Source organism: Bufo gargarizans, chromosome 2 (genome assembly GCF_014858855.1).
Source record: "Bufo gargarizans isolate SCDJY-AF-19 chromosome 2, ASM1485885v1, whole genome shotgun sequence".
NCBI classification, from domain to species: domain Eukaryota; kingdom Metazoa; phylum Chordata; class Amphibia; order Anura; family Bufonidae; genus Bufo; species Bufo gargarizans.
This window is the reverse complement of record NC_058081.1, coordinates 28,378,799-28,393,888: the sequence shown is the minus strand read 5'-3', so window position 1 is coordinate 28,393,888 and position 15,090 is coordinate 28,378,799. Positions and strand designations below refer to the sequence as shown.

General features: G+C 46.2%; 1 protein-coding gene across 1 annotated transcript in view; it reads left to right on the top strand.

Annotated features, from left to right (window-relative positions):
• The first annotated feature begins 776 nt into the window (after positions 1-776).
• The window catches only part of LOC122929260 (chromaffin granule amine transporter-like), a 297,828-nt gene continuing 283,514 nt past the window's right edge, over positions 777-15,090 (top strand). Inside the window, exon 1 of the mRNA XM_044282777.1 lies at positions 777-794. The gene's annotated coding sequence lies outside the window, so the exon portion shown is untranslated. The remainder of the gene's footprint in view (positions 795-15,090) is intronic.

Here is a 15,090-nt window from a genome sequence, read left to right as displayed (position 1 = left end):
GCGCACCGCTCCGGTGCCCGCGCGATCACTATGACGTACTATTACGTCAAATTGAGGGAACTCAGTGGTCGGGAATGGGTTAAAAAAGTCACTTCTGTGATGTGTTAATTCATAACTATTTTAAGATATCACTGTCTGTCTTAGAAGCAGAGAAATTCAACTTTACAAAATTGTGAATTTTCAAAAATTTTCCATAAATTTGGGTTTTTATAAATAAAGGCAAAACATATTAACTCAAATTGACCACTAACATGAAGTATGATGCGTCATGAAAACAACAGAATCACTTGGATAAGTAAAACCATTCCAAAGTTATTACCACATAAAGTGACACATGTCATATTTGTAAAAATAAGCTTATTCAAGAAGATGAAAACTGCCTGGAAGGGGTTAAAATATGTTTAACACGAAAACTTCCATTTAAATAGTGGAGATGCAGGGCTTCTCTAATCTCTGCCATTAGAGATGGGCTTAGGCTATGTGTTACAGTTTTTATCCTAATCGCATAGAGGCAGCACCTGCCCGATCAGTATGAAAAGTATGTCCTTCATCTGCAATATAGAAGAGCATGAATCCCACAGCAGACACCATTTCATAAAACTTCTTAATAAAATCAGGGGCACAGGATGAGAAGAGCATACAGCCTCCAGCCGTCTCACACTTCATCATAACTGCTGTATGTGCTTTCATATCCTGTGACCATAATTTTAATATAAAGGAAGCTTTGCTAAATAGTAAGTGCTGCAAGACTTCATTTCTTCTGGATTCACCATTGGAGACAGGACCAGGACAAGGTATGTCAATGCTCTAGGTGAAGCAGGCAAATTGCACCCCCCACCCGAATCAATTTAAAGTGACCCTACTTTCTAAGGGTATGGCCACACGGTCCACTTTCTGCAGGGAGTTTTGGAAGTCAAAATCAGGAGTGGAGCATAAAAGGAGAGAAAGTATAAAAGGGCAGATACAACTTCTCCTCTTTTTTGAATTCGCTACTGGTTTTCGCTACCAAAACTGCATCCGGAAACCTGACCGTGTGGATGCGCCCAAATAAGAGATTAAACCACATTTTAAAAGAAGCAGTCAAGGGCAGATCCAGTGACTTACAGGTGACATATCCACAAATTTGAGTTCTTCACTTCCTTTTTCTTCTCCATTTGGTCCAGACCATCACGGGAAGACATCTTTGGTCAGGGATATGCAGCCCCCTCTGCCACATAAGAAGACACCAGTATTACTATACGGCACATGGTAGATGAGGACTGTTTGCAACTCAGACCCCAAATTTATACATTCCACTGTCATCCTGCTGCTGCTCCCAGTACTGCGCCCACAGTTTTTTCCGTAATGCCTACAAACAGTGCCATACAGATAGTGCCCTTCTAGTAATATAAGGCATGGATGGTCTCATTTCTCCAGGACAAGGTACGAGTGAAGCTGGGGGTATTCCACTCAGCCGATCTCCCACTGTCCTGTGGAGTACCACAAGGCACGGCACTATCTCCAGCCTTGTTCAACATCTATTTGAGACCATTGGCCGACATCATCAGGAGCCACAATCTTCAGTTTTATGTTTATGCGGATGATACACAACTGTACTTTAGGCTTGCCAAAGGTACAGCTGACCAAGTCGATCTGGCCGGATGTCTCTTGGAGATCAATCACTGGATGAGTGCCAATTATTTAAAGCTTAATGGCACCAAAACTGAATGTATTACATTCAGTGACCAGAAAATTACACCCTCAGCACCCCAGTGGCCATTAATGCTTCATGCATAGGGTATTCCATGGTGTGAGGCCCTTGTACCTGCCACGTAAGTTCACCAGGTATGCCCCGTTGAGGACATTGAGGTCTAGTAACTCTGCAAATTTTACCATCCCGCAAGTTAATAAGATCAGACGTGGAGGTAGATCCTTTTTTCGGCTCAAGGGGCCAGATTTTGGAACCACCTACCTCTGGCCCTGAAAATGATCCCCAATCTTCTCTCATTCAGACGTGCACTGAAAACCCTACTTTTCAAACAAGCGTTTGATCTTCCTATGTAACACTTATTTTTGGCTTATATAATTTTGGGGGTTTTCCTAAATCTTAGTCTATAAATTCACGGTTGGTGTCCCTTCTATTTTAAAGATACCTTTTCCTCACGTTTATTAATTTTGTTCTCCTCACATTTTCTATATCTCGTCAGAACCTTTTGAACCTTTGAGATCCCCCTACCTCCCCCCCCCCCCCCCCTTTTTCTTGATAAGTGCTAGGAAATTGGTCTCTGGAATAGGTGCCTTATCCTCTAGGCCTTGCGGCCCAAGGTAAAGTGTCATGCTTTTTTCCTCCCTTGTTGAATCAGCCAGCTAAGCGCATCGAGGCCCTAAGGGTAAGACTGCATGTACACAAGACTATACATCATCATCATCATCATCAATAGTTCTGCCAGACTGGTCTTAATAGTAATAGTGCCCCCAATAGTGATAATACTTCCCAAGTGTGCCTCCATTAGTAGCAGTGCAATATTGTTCCCAATAATAATAATGCCCACACAGTACAGTAATAATATAACCATAGTGCCCCCAATATTTACAAAAGCTCCTCCTGCAGTGCCCCCTGTAGTTCTAATGCCCAACTATATGCCCCCATAGTGCCAGTATATACATATATATAATATTCCCCCCATAGTGACAGTATATATATAATGCTCCCCCGTAATGCCAGTATATATATAATGCCCCCCTCCCCATAGTGCCAGTATATAATTATCCTCTTGTAGGGTCAGTAGATTTTGCCCCCCTTCTGTAGTGCAAAGTATATATTACTATGAAATTTGTGGTTCGTGTTTTGGACTGGGAAGTACCATTTTTTTAGCTTAAATGTGGATATGTTTGTCATGTTGTGCCGTCTGTTTCCTTGTTCTCCTCTGATTATGTCGATTTATAAGCACTTGTCATGGAAACAATTGTTTCATTCCTTTTCTGCCAAATTCTGAAATCAAGAGGATCTTCAGCGGGAGAATGAATGGTCACTGTGGACACTTTTAAGGATATGACACAGTTATTCGTCACCATCTTTTCAGTATGTTGATACCGGTGTTTCAGGGATCTAACCAGATACCAAAATACTTTAGAACAGAGATCAGCAACCCTCGGCATTCCATCTGTACGGAAACTATGACTTCCAAAATACTTGGCTTTTCTCAGAATTCCCATAGAAATGAATGGAGCATGCTGGGAGTTGTACAGGGTGGGCCATTTATATGGATACACCTTAATAAAATGGGAATGGTTGGTGATATTAACTTCCTGTTTGTGGCACATTAGTATACGTGAGGGGGGAAACTTTTCAAGATGGGTGGTGACCATGGCGGCCATTTTGAAGTCGGCCATTTTGAATCCAACTTTTGTTTTTTCAAAAGGAAAAAGGTCATGTGACACATCAAACTTATTGGGAATTTCACAAGAAAAACAATGGTGTGCTTGGTTTTAAAGTAACTTTATTCTTTCATGAGTTATTTACAAGTTTCTGACCACTTATAAAATGTGTTCAATGTGCTGCCCATTGTGTTGGATTGTCAATACAACCCACTTCTCCCACTCTTCACACACCGCAGGAGAAATGCTAGCACAGGCTTCCAGTATCCGTAGTTTCAGGTGCTGCACATCTCGTATCTTCACAGCATATGCTGTGAAGATACGAGATGTGCAGCACCTGAAACTACGGATAGTGGAAGCCTGTGCTAGCATTTCTCCTGCGGTGTTGCTATCAGTGTGTGAAGAGTGGGAGAAGAGGGTTGCGTTGACAATCCAACACAATGGGCAGCACATTGAACACATTTTATAAGTGGTCAGAAACTTGTAAATAACTCATGAAAGAATAAAGTTACGTTGAAACCAAGCACACCATTGTTTTTCTTGTGAAATTCCCAATAAGTTTGATGTGTCACATGACCCTCTTCCTATTGAAAAAATTTAAGTTGGATTCAAAATGGCCGACTTCAAAATGGCCGCCATGGTCACCACCCATCTTGAAAAGTTTCCCCCCTCACATATACTAATGTGCCACAAACAGGAAGTTAATATCACCAACCATTCCCATTTTATTAAGGTGTATCCATATAAATGGCCTACCCTGTATTTTCACCACAGCTGGAAAACTGGAGGTTGCTGACCCCTGCTCTAGAATATACAAAAGCTAAATATCAGAGATGAGCGAATTTTTCAAAGATTCGATTCGTCCAGTTCGCCGATATTTTTTGAATACATTTTTCGATCCGAATATATTTGCAGCGAATAGTGTTTAAAAATAGCTTTTTCCTGGCTGCAGAGAGCCTTTATAGTGGTGTAGAACACTGTGCCTTGCAGTAACATGCATAGGGAGTCTGCTGTGGTAGTGAAATAATACTATGAGTCAGTATGACATCCAGATAACAGGCGTCTCTCTTAGAATCACTGCAGACTTCTTTTATTTTGGCAGTCACAGGGCCAAAACTGACCAAATAACTCAAGAATGAACTCAGCCCTACAGGTCGATGTTAGCGCCAAGAACAAGGGCACTCCTTTTACACCGTTGTCAGCTAATTCCACATAGATGTCTACAGAACCTGATCTATTAAACGCTTATACAAGTAGAGCCCCCTGACACAGCGGAGAGGGTGTCAGCAGAAAGTTTGTGTTGACGTCACTGATTAATTTGCTCTTCCACTCATCCGTCAGAACAAACAACCCACAAAAAAATAGATCCTGTCTGTTGAGCATCTGCCTTCACTCGGTCAGCATTTGGTCAGTAATCCATCAGTATTGCTAATGCAAAAAAAAAAAACAGGAGTGGATCTAAAACAGAGATGACATTTGCATGTCTTCTGTGTTTTGTACCCACTCCTACTTTTGGCTACCAAATCATAAGCCAATTCTGTTGGGACCATACAGGCCTTACAGCTGCTACACAGACAGGATCCGTTGTGCATCTCATTTTTCCTTCCTTCTGACAGATCAGAAGAAAGGTCAAATAAATGATGATGTCAGCCAGGCCGAAAAGCCAAAATAGAGGACCAGTCATGAAGTAGGGAGGGTGGGAACAGCTTGAGAAGTCCACAGAGCGGACCTATGACATAGTGGTAAGGTTCAAGCAGCATGAGGAGACCAAAGAGTGGCCCAATGACAGGGTCTGGAGTTGGCAGCAGTATGAGGAGGCCACCGAGTGGCACAATGACAGAGTCTGGAGGTGGCGGCAGCAGCAGCATCAGGAGAAGGCCACCGAGTAGCACAATGACAGAGTCTGGAGTTGGCAGCATCAGGAGAAGGCCAGCAAGTGGCACAATGACAGAGTCTGGAGTTGGCAGCATCAGGATAAGGCCATTGAGTGGCACAATGACAGAGTCTGGAGGTGGCAGCAGGATGAGGAGTTTTGTACCAAAACGTTGTGGCTGTCTGCCTTTTTGTGCTGTAGATAGGGTTCCCAGCCCCGTTATCATCAAAATCATAAATCACAGCAGAAGGTTTCTTTCATTGATTTTATTTGCAATGGATTTGCGGCAAAAGTTGTGCAAACGTTTTCGGCCGTGTCTGGCCTTCGTCAGGCACTATAAAAGTTACAATAGGGCATTTTCAGTAAAATTTTGTTTCAGTTCGATTACATCATTGGTTTTTAGTACATATCCATGATATACATATATATAACAAACAATTGCCGTCCTCTAATTACGCAGTCGATTTCATATAAAATACAATGGTCTAAATATCTGGTTATTTGTTAAGGAATGGAAAATATTCCACTGTTTGTAAATCTTTCTTATATCTGGTCAATTATCAGGGTATTGCGTTCACTGACATGACATTTTTAATATTAGTGCTCTTAGATATATTATGTGCCATTCGATAATATGCTAGTCTTATCACAGATGTGCATAAAGGTAAGATGCTCAATGTTATCACAGATCACAGATGTGCATAAAAATCGCAATTTTAGAGTGACCATTACATTAGTAATCTTCATCAACAGTAGTCTCATTGTAAAGCAGGATTAATAGTCTGGCTAATGGCTACTTACCTGTGCCGCTGGAGGTAAAAGGAGATGCTGGTAGGTGCAGTGATGGGAGCCTATGGCCGCCGGGATGCACATATGTGCATAAACGCCAGGCCGGTCTTTGCTCTTTTAAAGGAGCCATAAGACCCGCATGCAGTGGCATGGTGGGCGGGAAGTGCAGGCCCGTTCACGCTCAGAAGACCAGAAGTAAAGTGGAACGCACCGCTAGTATGTTCCACCAGCCGGAAGTGACGTGAATGAGGATAGGTGGAGCGCACCGCTAGTATCGCGGTGCGTTCCACCGGCCGGAAGGAGGTGGGGCAAACTTGCGTTCCACAAGGATCTATTGCATACATAGTAGTGTGTCACCATGGGAAAGAAGGTAGCTAAATGGTAAAATTACCAGTGAACTAGACTAAAGATATTTAGTAATCGCTAATGGACTCTGCTGCTACTCGGTCGGCTTATAGGTATAGGTATTAATCTAAGTATTAGTATAACTATAGATAAAAATAAAAAAGGATACCCCCTGCGGCACTGGGTGTAGCTTGATATTCATGGAGCCTGGAGGGAATTAAGAAAAGATGATATTAGAATATTATATCATAGTCCTTATGATAATAAATCATCATGGTCAGGTGATAGTGGGAACCATCGAGTACAGTACTGTCAAGTGATTAAAATGTATTTATGATCCAATGTTCCAAAAGAAAAAAAATCCATGTGGTTACCGTCCGGATGGAGAGTTTTATTAGATAAAGGCCTGTACCTTGTATTCCCTGTTAAGTCCTTTTGGCGTCATGGTTTGTAAGGTATGGATCCAGAACGCCTCCCTATGTTTCAGCGTCTTGGATCGATCACCGAATCTTCTTGACGTTGGAATATATTCAATTATTTGGAATTTTAATTGGGAGATCCTATGCTGTGCCTCATTGAAGTGGTATGGGAGTGTTAGAGGTAGATTTTGTCGGCGTATTGTTGACTTGTGTTGACAAATTCTATCTCATAAGGCCACAGGGGCATTTGATAGTGTACACTACGAAGTCTGTGTCACATGTGAAGTAACCCTGGATTTTGGAGGATTTGCCTGTATGGGGATGGGAAATAAATGATCCTCTTTGTACGTTTGTGCACTGTGCGCAGTGTAGACACGGAAATGTTCCTGTTCTCTGTGTATGTAGGAGGGATTGTCTTGGTGGGAGTTTGGATGGTCCTATGTCTGCCCTAACAAGAAAGTCTCTGAGGTTTTTTGGCCTTTGGTTACATGAGAGTATTGGATTTTTAAATTCGTCTACCTCGGGATGTGCTTTATGAAGAAGAGGCCAGTGGGATTTGATTATGTTGACTACTTTCCTGGTGCTGGGGTAAAACTTGTGGACAAAGGAAATGCGCTTTACTACCGGATTTTGTTTGTTTTTGGTGTCTGGCGTTCTCAGTGTATTTTGGGGATAACCTCTTTCTCGGAACCTATTCTTCATTTCTGTTTCTCGTTTCTTTCTTATGATGGGATCCATGACTATAGATTGTACACGTCTAAGTTGGGAGCCTGGGAGTGCTTTCATTGTGGTGGAAGGATGGAAACTAGTGAAGTGTAATAGGTTGTTCCTATCCGTGGGTTTACGGATGAGGTCAGTGGTGAGATGTCCCGAGGGGTCTATGTGTACCATTGTGTCCAGAAAGCTGATTGTTGTTTTGTCGTAATGCAGGGTAAAGTTTAGTTCCGGGTAGATGGTGTTGAGGTATTCATGGAATTGGGTGAGTGTTTCAAGGGGTCCCTGCCAAACACAAAATACGTCGTGTTTCCATAAGCGACTGTACTGTTGGAAAAGTGAATTATTGTAGATGTATGATTCCTTAACGTCTGACATATAACAGTTGGCATGGGGGGGGGGGGGGGCACATTGGACCCCATAGCTGTCCCCTGTAACTGCATGTAGAATGTGTCTTGAAATAAAAAAAAAATATTCTGAAGAATGATTTTTAGTATGTCAATGCTGAGAGAGATGATCTCGTTGTCTTGTTTTTTATTGATTAGTAATTTGTGTACTGCTGTGATGCCTTTTTGGTGTTGAATAGATGTATAGAGAGTTGTGACGTCCCATGTGACTAAGAAGCTTTCTGGGGGGAGTGGTCCCAAATTCTGGATGATTTCAAGGAATGACCTAGTGTCTAGTAAAAAGGATCTGGTTTGCTTTACTAGTGGAGCTAGGATTTTTTCCAGAAATATGGCAAGCGGGGATAGCAGTGAGTCTGTGGAGGCCACTATGGGGCGTCCCGGGGGATTGGTCAGTTTTTTATGGATTTTAGGCAAAATATAGAACACTGGAGTGATTGGATGAGATTTAATGAGGAAATTGGCGGTTCTAGTGTCTATGATATAACAGTTTGGTAATGTAAAAGGGTGTCCTGTATGGTTTTAGTGATGGATGAGGAGGGGTTGCCTTTGAGTTCCATATAGACCGCTGTGTCCTGTAACTGTCGTTGGATCTCTGCTATGTATTTGGACTTATCCATCACCACCAATGCTCCCCCCTTGTCAGCTGGTTTCAATATTAATTGTTTGGATTCTTTTAGAGTTAAAAGTGCCTGTCTTTCCGTGCTAGTGAGGTTGTTTTTATATTTGTATTTGCCTCTGCGTGTATCCTGTTTGAATAGCTCGATATCTCTCTGGATTAGTTCTATAAATGTTTCTATCGCTGGGTATGTTTTTTGTGGAGAAAATGTGCTTTTGTTGCGTAGGCCCAGTTCTGTGATTGATATTTTGGTTGGGACTTCTTGTGTGGTTCTGAGGGTTTCTTTAGAGAAATGTGCCCTCAGGCAGACATTTCTAAAGAACCGCCACCACCGAGTGGCACAATGACAGAGTCTGGAGTTGGCAGCATCAGGAGAAGGCCACCAAGTGGCACAATGACAGAGTCTGGAGTTGGCAGCATCAGGATAAGGCCACTGAATGGCACAATGACAGAGTCTGGAGGTGGCAGCAGGATGAGGAGGCCACCGAGTGGCCCAATGACAGTCTAGAGATGGCAGCAGTATGAGGAGGCCACCTAGTGGCACAATGACAGAGTCTGGAGATGGAAGCAGTATGAGCAGGTCACCGAGTGGCACAATGACAGAGCCTGGAGGTGGCGGCAGCAACATCAGGAGAAGGCCACCGAGTGGCACAATAACAGAGTCTGGAAGTGGCAGCAGTATGAGGAGGCCACCGAGTGGCACAATGACAGAGTCCGGAGGTGGCGACAGCAGCAGCATCAGGAGGATACCACAGAGTGGCAAGGTGACATAGTGTGGAGATGGAAGCAGCAGCAGTATCAGGATACCAATGAGTGGCAAGGTGACATAGTGTGGAGATGGCAGCAGCTGCATCAGGAGGATATCACAGAGTGGCAAGGTGACATAGTGTGGAGATGCAGCATCAGCATCAGGAGCATACCACAGAGTGACAAGGTGACATAGTGTGGAAATGGCAGCATCATCAGGATACCACAGAGTGGCAAGCTGACATAGTGTGGCGATGGCAGCAGCAGCAGGATAAGGATACCACAGAATGGTAAGGTGACAGTGTGGATATGGCAGCAGCAGCATCAGGATACCACAGAGTGGCAAGGTGACATAGTGTGGAGATGGCAGCAGCATCAGGATACCACAGAAAGGCAAGGTGACATTGTGTGGATATTGCAGCAGCATCAGGAGGATACCACAGAGTGGCAAAGTGATATAGTGTGTCTGAAGGCAGCAGCAGCAGGATCAGGATACCACAGAGTGGCAAGGCAACATAGTGTGGATATGGCAGCAGCAGCATCAGGATACGACAGAGTGGCAAGGTGACATAGTGTGGATATGGCAGCAGCAGCATCAGGAGGATACCACAGAGTGGCAAGGTGACATAGTGTGGAGATGGAAGCAGCAGCATCAGGAGGATACCACAGAGTGGCAAGGTGACATAGTGTGGATATGGCAGCAGCAGCATCAGGAGTATACCACAGAGTGGCAAGGTGACATAGTGTGGAGATGGCAGCAGCATCAGGATACCACAGAGTGGCAAGGTGACAGTGTGGAGATGGAAGCAGCAGCAGGATACCACAGAGTGGCAAGGTAACATAGTGTGGATATGGCAGCAGCAGCATCAGGATACCAATGAGTGGCAAGGTGACATAGTGTGGAGATGGCAGCAGCAGCATCAGGAGGATACCACAGAGTGGCAAGGTGACATAGTGTGGATATGGCAGCAGCATCAGCATCAGGAGGATACCACAGAGTGGCAAGGTGACATAGTGTGGAGATGGCAGCAGCATCAGGATACCACAGAGTGGCAAGGTGACATAGTGTGGTGATGGCAGCAGCAGCATCAGGACACCACAGAGTGGCAAGGTGACATAGTGTGGTGATGCCAGCAGCAGCAGGATCAGGATGCCACAGAATGGTAAGTGACATAGTGTGGAGATGGCAGCAGCATCAGGATACCACAGAAAGCCAAGGTGACATAGTGTGGATATTGCAGCAGCAGCATCAGGAGGATACCGCAGAGTGGTAAGGTGACATAGTGTGGTGAAGACAGCAGCAGCAGGATCAGGATACCACAGAGTGGCAAGGTGACATAGTGTGGATATGGCAGCAGCAGCATCAGGATCCACAGAGTGGCAACGTGACATAGTGTGGATATGGATCATGGCCGCAGCAACATCAAGAGGATATCACAGAGTGGCAAAGTGACATAGTGTGGCGATGGCAGCAGCAGGATCAGGATACCACAGAGTGGCAAGGTGACATAGTGTGGATATGGCAACAGCAGCAGCATCAGGAAACCACAGAGTGGCAAGGTGACATAGTGTGGAGATGGCAGCAGCAGCAGCATCAGGATACCACAGAGTGGCAAGGTGACATAGTGAGGAGATGGCAACAGCATCAGTATACCACAGAGTGGTAAGGTAACATAGTGTGGAGATGGCAGCAGCAGCAGCATCAGGAGACCACATAGTGGCAAGGTGACATAGTGTGGAGATGGGAGCAGCAGCATCAGGAGACCAAAAAGTGACCCGGTGACAGAGTGTGGCGATGGGTGGCAATACCAGTACACGCTGAAGAAGGTGGGTGAAAGATGGAGCACTTGGCATCAGATGTGTGGCATCAGGCGGGTGGCAGCATCAGAGTAGTAGCTGAGGCATGTAGCCAGAATAAACCGGTCTGTTTTTTCAAGGTTTGGGTGAGGCGGCATGGATGATCTAATCAGATGCATCAGGCATTGGTGGGTAGAAATCCTGGCTGATCTACGAATGATTAATCTTGACAAAGGTCAGTTTCTTCATATTGTGGGTGGACGGGCGAGTTCTCCTTGGGGTAACTATGACCCCCGCCGCACTAAACACCCGCTCTGATGCCACACTACTGGACGGGCAGGACAGCTTTTCCAGGGCAAACTCTGCTAGTTGCGGCCACAAATCCAGTTTTGCTGCCCAGTAGTCAAGAGGATCTTCAATGTGGGTTGGCAGGGTGCTGTCCAAGTATGCCACCACCTGCTGGTTCAGGTCCTGCTCCAGGTCTACCTGCTGCTGCTGGTGAGTAGTTTCTTCACAGAGTCTGGAGGTGGCGGCAAGGAGATCCAGAATTTATCCCTCTGCCGAATGGTGACAATTCAGCTGTCACTACGCAAGCAAGTGAGCATGCATTGAGCCATTTGTGCAAGTGACTTGGAGGGACTCCCTACCTCCATCTCCACTGCACTCCATGGTGTGTCTGGGTATTCTGTCTCGTCTTCTTCATCGCCCTGTAGCGCCTCTAGCTGCTACTTCTCCTCCTCACCTGTCACCTGAGTAGAAAAACCACCCATTTTGCTACACATTGCTTGTGTTCCAATGTCCTCCCCCCCCCTACTCCTCTTCCAGTTCAGCCCTTTCTCTAGCATTTCTCTGTTCGTATAGTCGGTCCAACATATGGAGGGTGGAATTCCAACGGGTGGAAACGTCACATATCATCCTGTGTTGGGGATGCCGTTCTGCCGCTGCAGCTCAAGGAGGGTGTGCTTTGCGGTGTACGAGTGGCTAAAGTGCATGCAAAGTTTCCTGCCCATTTTTAGGATGTCTTGCAGGTGGGTGGAAGACTTCAGGAACCTATTGACAACCAGATTTAACACGTGTACCATGCATGGCGCATGGCTCCGCCCTCTTTGATGCAGTGTCGACACCAAGTTCTTCCCAATGTTGGTCACCATGGTTACGATTTTTAGTTGTCACGGAGAAAGCCAGGATTAGATTTCTTGATGAAGGACAAGGAGCAGTATCTCCCCTGTGTGACTCTGTTTGCCCAGGCAAACGAGGTGCAGAACAGCGTGACACCGCCATGCCCTGCACATGTGGTATGCTGGAAGGGCACTGTGAATTGCCCCTGCAGTGGAGGCTGAGGACACTGTGGAGGATGAGGAGGCAGAGGTAGACAATGTCGCAGAACCCACGGCGTGAGAACGTGGAGGCAGAAGCGGCGTCACCTGGCCAAGTTTCTGGTGTGGCTATGCTGGAACCACATTAACCCAGTGAGCCATAAAGGACATGTATTGTCCCTGACCGTGCACTTTGGCAGACACCTTTAGGCTCAAGGACTGGCCCACCTTCTGTTCTACATGTGTGTGCAGGGCTGGTACTACCACGGCTTGGGGCTCTCCACTTCGGCTCGGCACAAGCCATCAGTTCTCTGAAAGGTGCAGAGTCCACCACTTGGAAAGGGAGGGACTGTAGCACCAGCAACTTGCACAGGAGCACATACAGCTTCTGTGCCGTTGGATGAGTGCACGCATACTGCTGTCTCTTTGAAATCGCTTCGGTGATCGAATGCTGACGGAATGAATGATGAGGAGGAGGAGCATCAGGACCAGTAGATGATGGGAAGGACAGACAGCTCCATTTGGCTGAGCCTTGACTGCCTGAAACCAGGTGCGTTCCACTGGGTGATGCAGCGGTTGCTGCGGCAGGCTGGACCACCACATCGGAGCCATGCTTCACCTTCTGCCCACCGATTCTGCATATGGCCATGTTTACCTCTTCTGGCGGCCTAACAAAAAACTGTCACACCGCCGAGTAGGTGATTTTACCCCCAACACTATGGACTGATTTATTGCTCCCGCCTCTGCTTCCATGAACCCGTGCACCACTACTTTCTGGGTAGGTAGGCTCCTGCAAAGCGGGTGGTCTACCCTGGGCCCGTTTGGCTCCTGACCTCCAACTGCTGCCACCCTGACTCCTAGCCACGCTAGCGACTTTATGGCTCCTCCGCTGCCTCACAGGCAAGCTACCACCCTCTTCCTCCGATGATGAAGCCCCTTCATCACCTGGCTCCCAAGTATGATCAGCTACATCATCATCATCGACTACTGTATGCAAGTCACTGATGTCCTCCTCAACCGTCTCTGGGTCAGGAGCCTGACCGCTTGCAACACCAGCTCCCACGCCACTCTCCTCATCACTACTTGCCCGTCTAGTGGAGGAAGCGGCAGATGTCTCCTCCACATCTTGGCTGGCCAGTAGCTGCTGACTGTGCTCTAGTAGCTCGTACTCGCTGTAGCCGAGCCCACAACATATGATACTTCTCTGGCTGAGGGAACAGAAAAGGACAGAGGCAGGTTGAGGACAAGTGAGGGCACAGGGCCTGTTCCCGGGCCATACCAACTAAGGTTTGTGTCTGACGAACCCAGCAATTCATGGCTGGGGTGTTTGATGTCACTTGGGACGAAGTGGATGACCGACAACCATTCAAGAACCGCTGGGATGCTGGTCAAGACACGACTGCTAGATGACACTGGGAGCTCCCGCCTCTCGCTGAGACTGCTGCTGCCATGCCCCCTTACTCTTCTGCGATCTGTGCCTGTGCCAGAAACATTTAGGCCTCTGCCTCTCCTCTGTGCAGGGCCTGGCACTTCTCTGTCTGACATACTGTTGGATTAAAATAATAACTAAAAAGGAAATTAAAACACTCCAAAAAAGTCTGTAATTATCTCACTTCACCACACAACGGCTAATAAGCCCTTTTTTCCCCACTAATACACGCTAAAAAGGGCTGTAATTTTCTCAATTTACCACAAAACGGCAAATCATTTTTTTTTTGTGCCACTAATACACGCAAAAAGGGCTTTAAAAAATTATAACTGCACCGCTGAACAGCAAATATATTTTTGTTTTGCCACTAATACACAGTAAAAATGGCTTTAAAACATATAACTGCACCGCTGAACAGCAAAGATATTTTTTCTTTCTTCACTAATACACGCCACAAACGGCTTTAAAACATATAAGTGCACCGCTTTCCAGCAAATATTTTTTTATTTTGCCACTAATACACAACAAAAATGACTTTAGAACATATAAGGGACAGATCATTAAGCAATGCGCCGCACAGACCTGTCACTTACCAGTAGGAGGAGCTCCCGGCCGGACACAGACATCGCAGCTCGCAGGTAAGTATAATGCTTCTACAAATTGCTAAGTAACCATGGCAACCGGGACTGCAGTAGCGATTAAACTGGGACTCCGATCGGTACTCTCCGCTGCCACCAATGATAGGGGGGGAGATTTTAATTAGGAGGGAGGGCCCACTGGCCACCAACGAGTTAACTACAGGGGAGGGAGGGGGGGCCGGCCGCACTGGACAACAAAGAGTTAACTACACGGGAGGGAGGGGGGCCCACTGGCCACCAATGAGTTAACTACAGGGGAGGGAGGGGGGGCCGACCGCACTGGACAACAAAGAGTTAACTACAGGGGAGGGAGGGGGGGGCGGCTGCACTGGCCACCAATGTGTTAACTACAGGGGGGGGGGGCCTGCCCCCTGCTGCCCCCTGCTGCCTGGCAGCACCTGCCAGGCAGCAGGGGGCAGTCATGTACACAGTTCTTTTAGTATATTCTAACCTGAAGCGTCCCCATCACTATGGGAATGCCTCTGTGTTAGAATATACTGTCAGATCTGAGTTTTCACGAAGTGAAAACTTAGCTCTCAGAAAGCTTTTATGCAGACGGATCTTCGGATCCGTCTGTATGAAAGCAACCTACGGCCACGGATCACGGACACGGATGCCAATCTTGTGTGCATCCGTGTTCTTT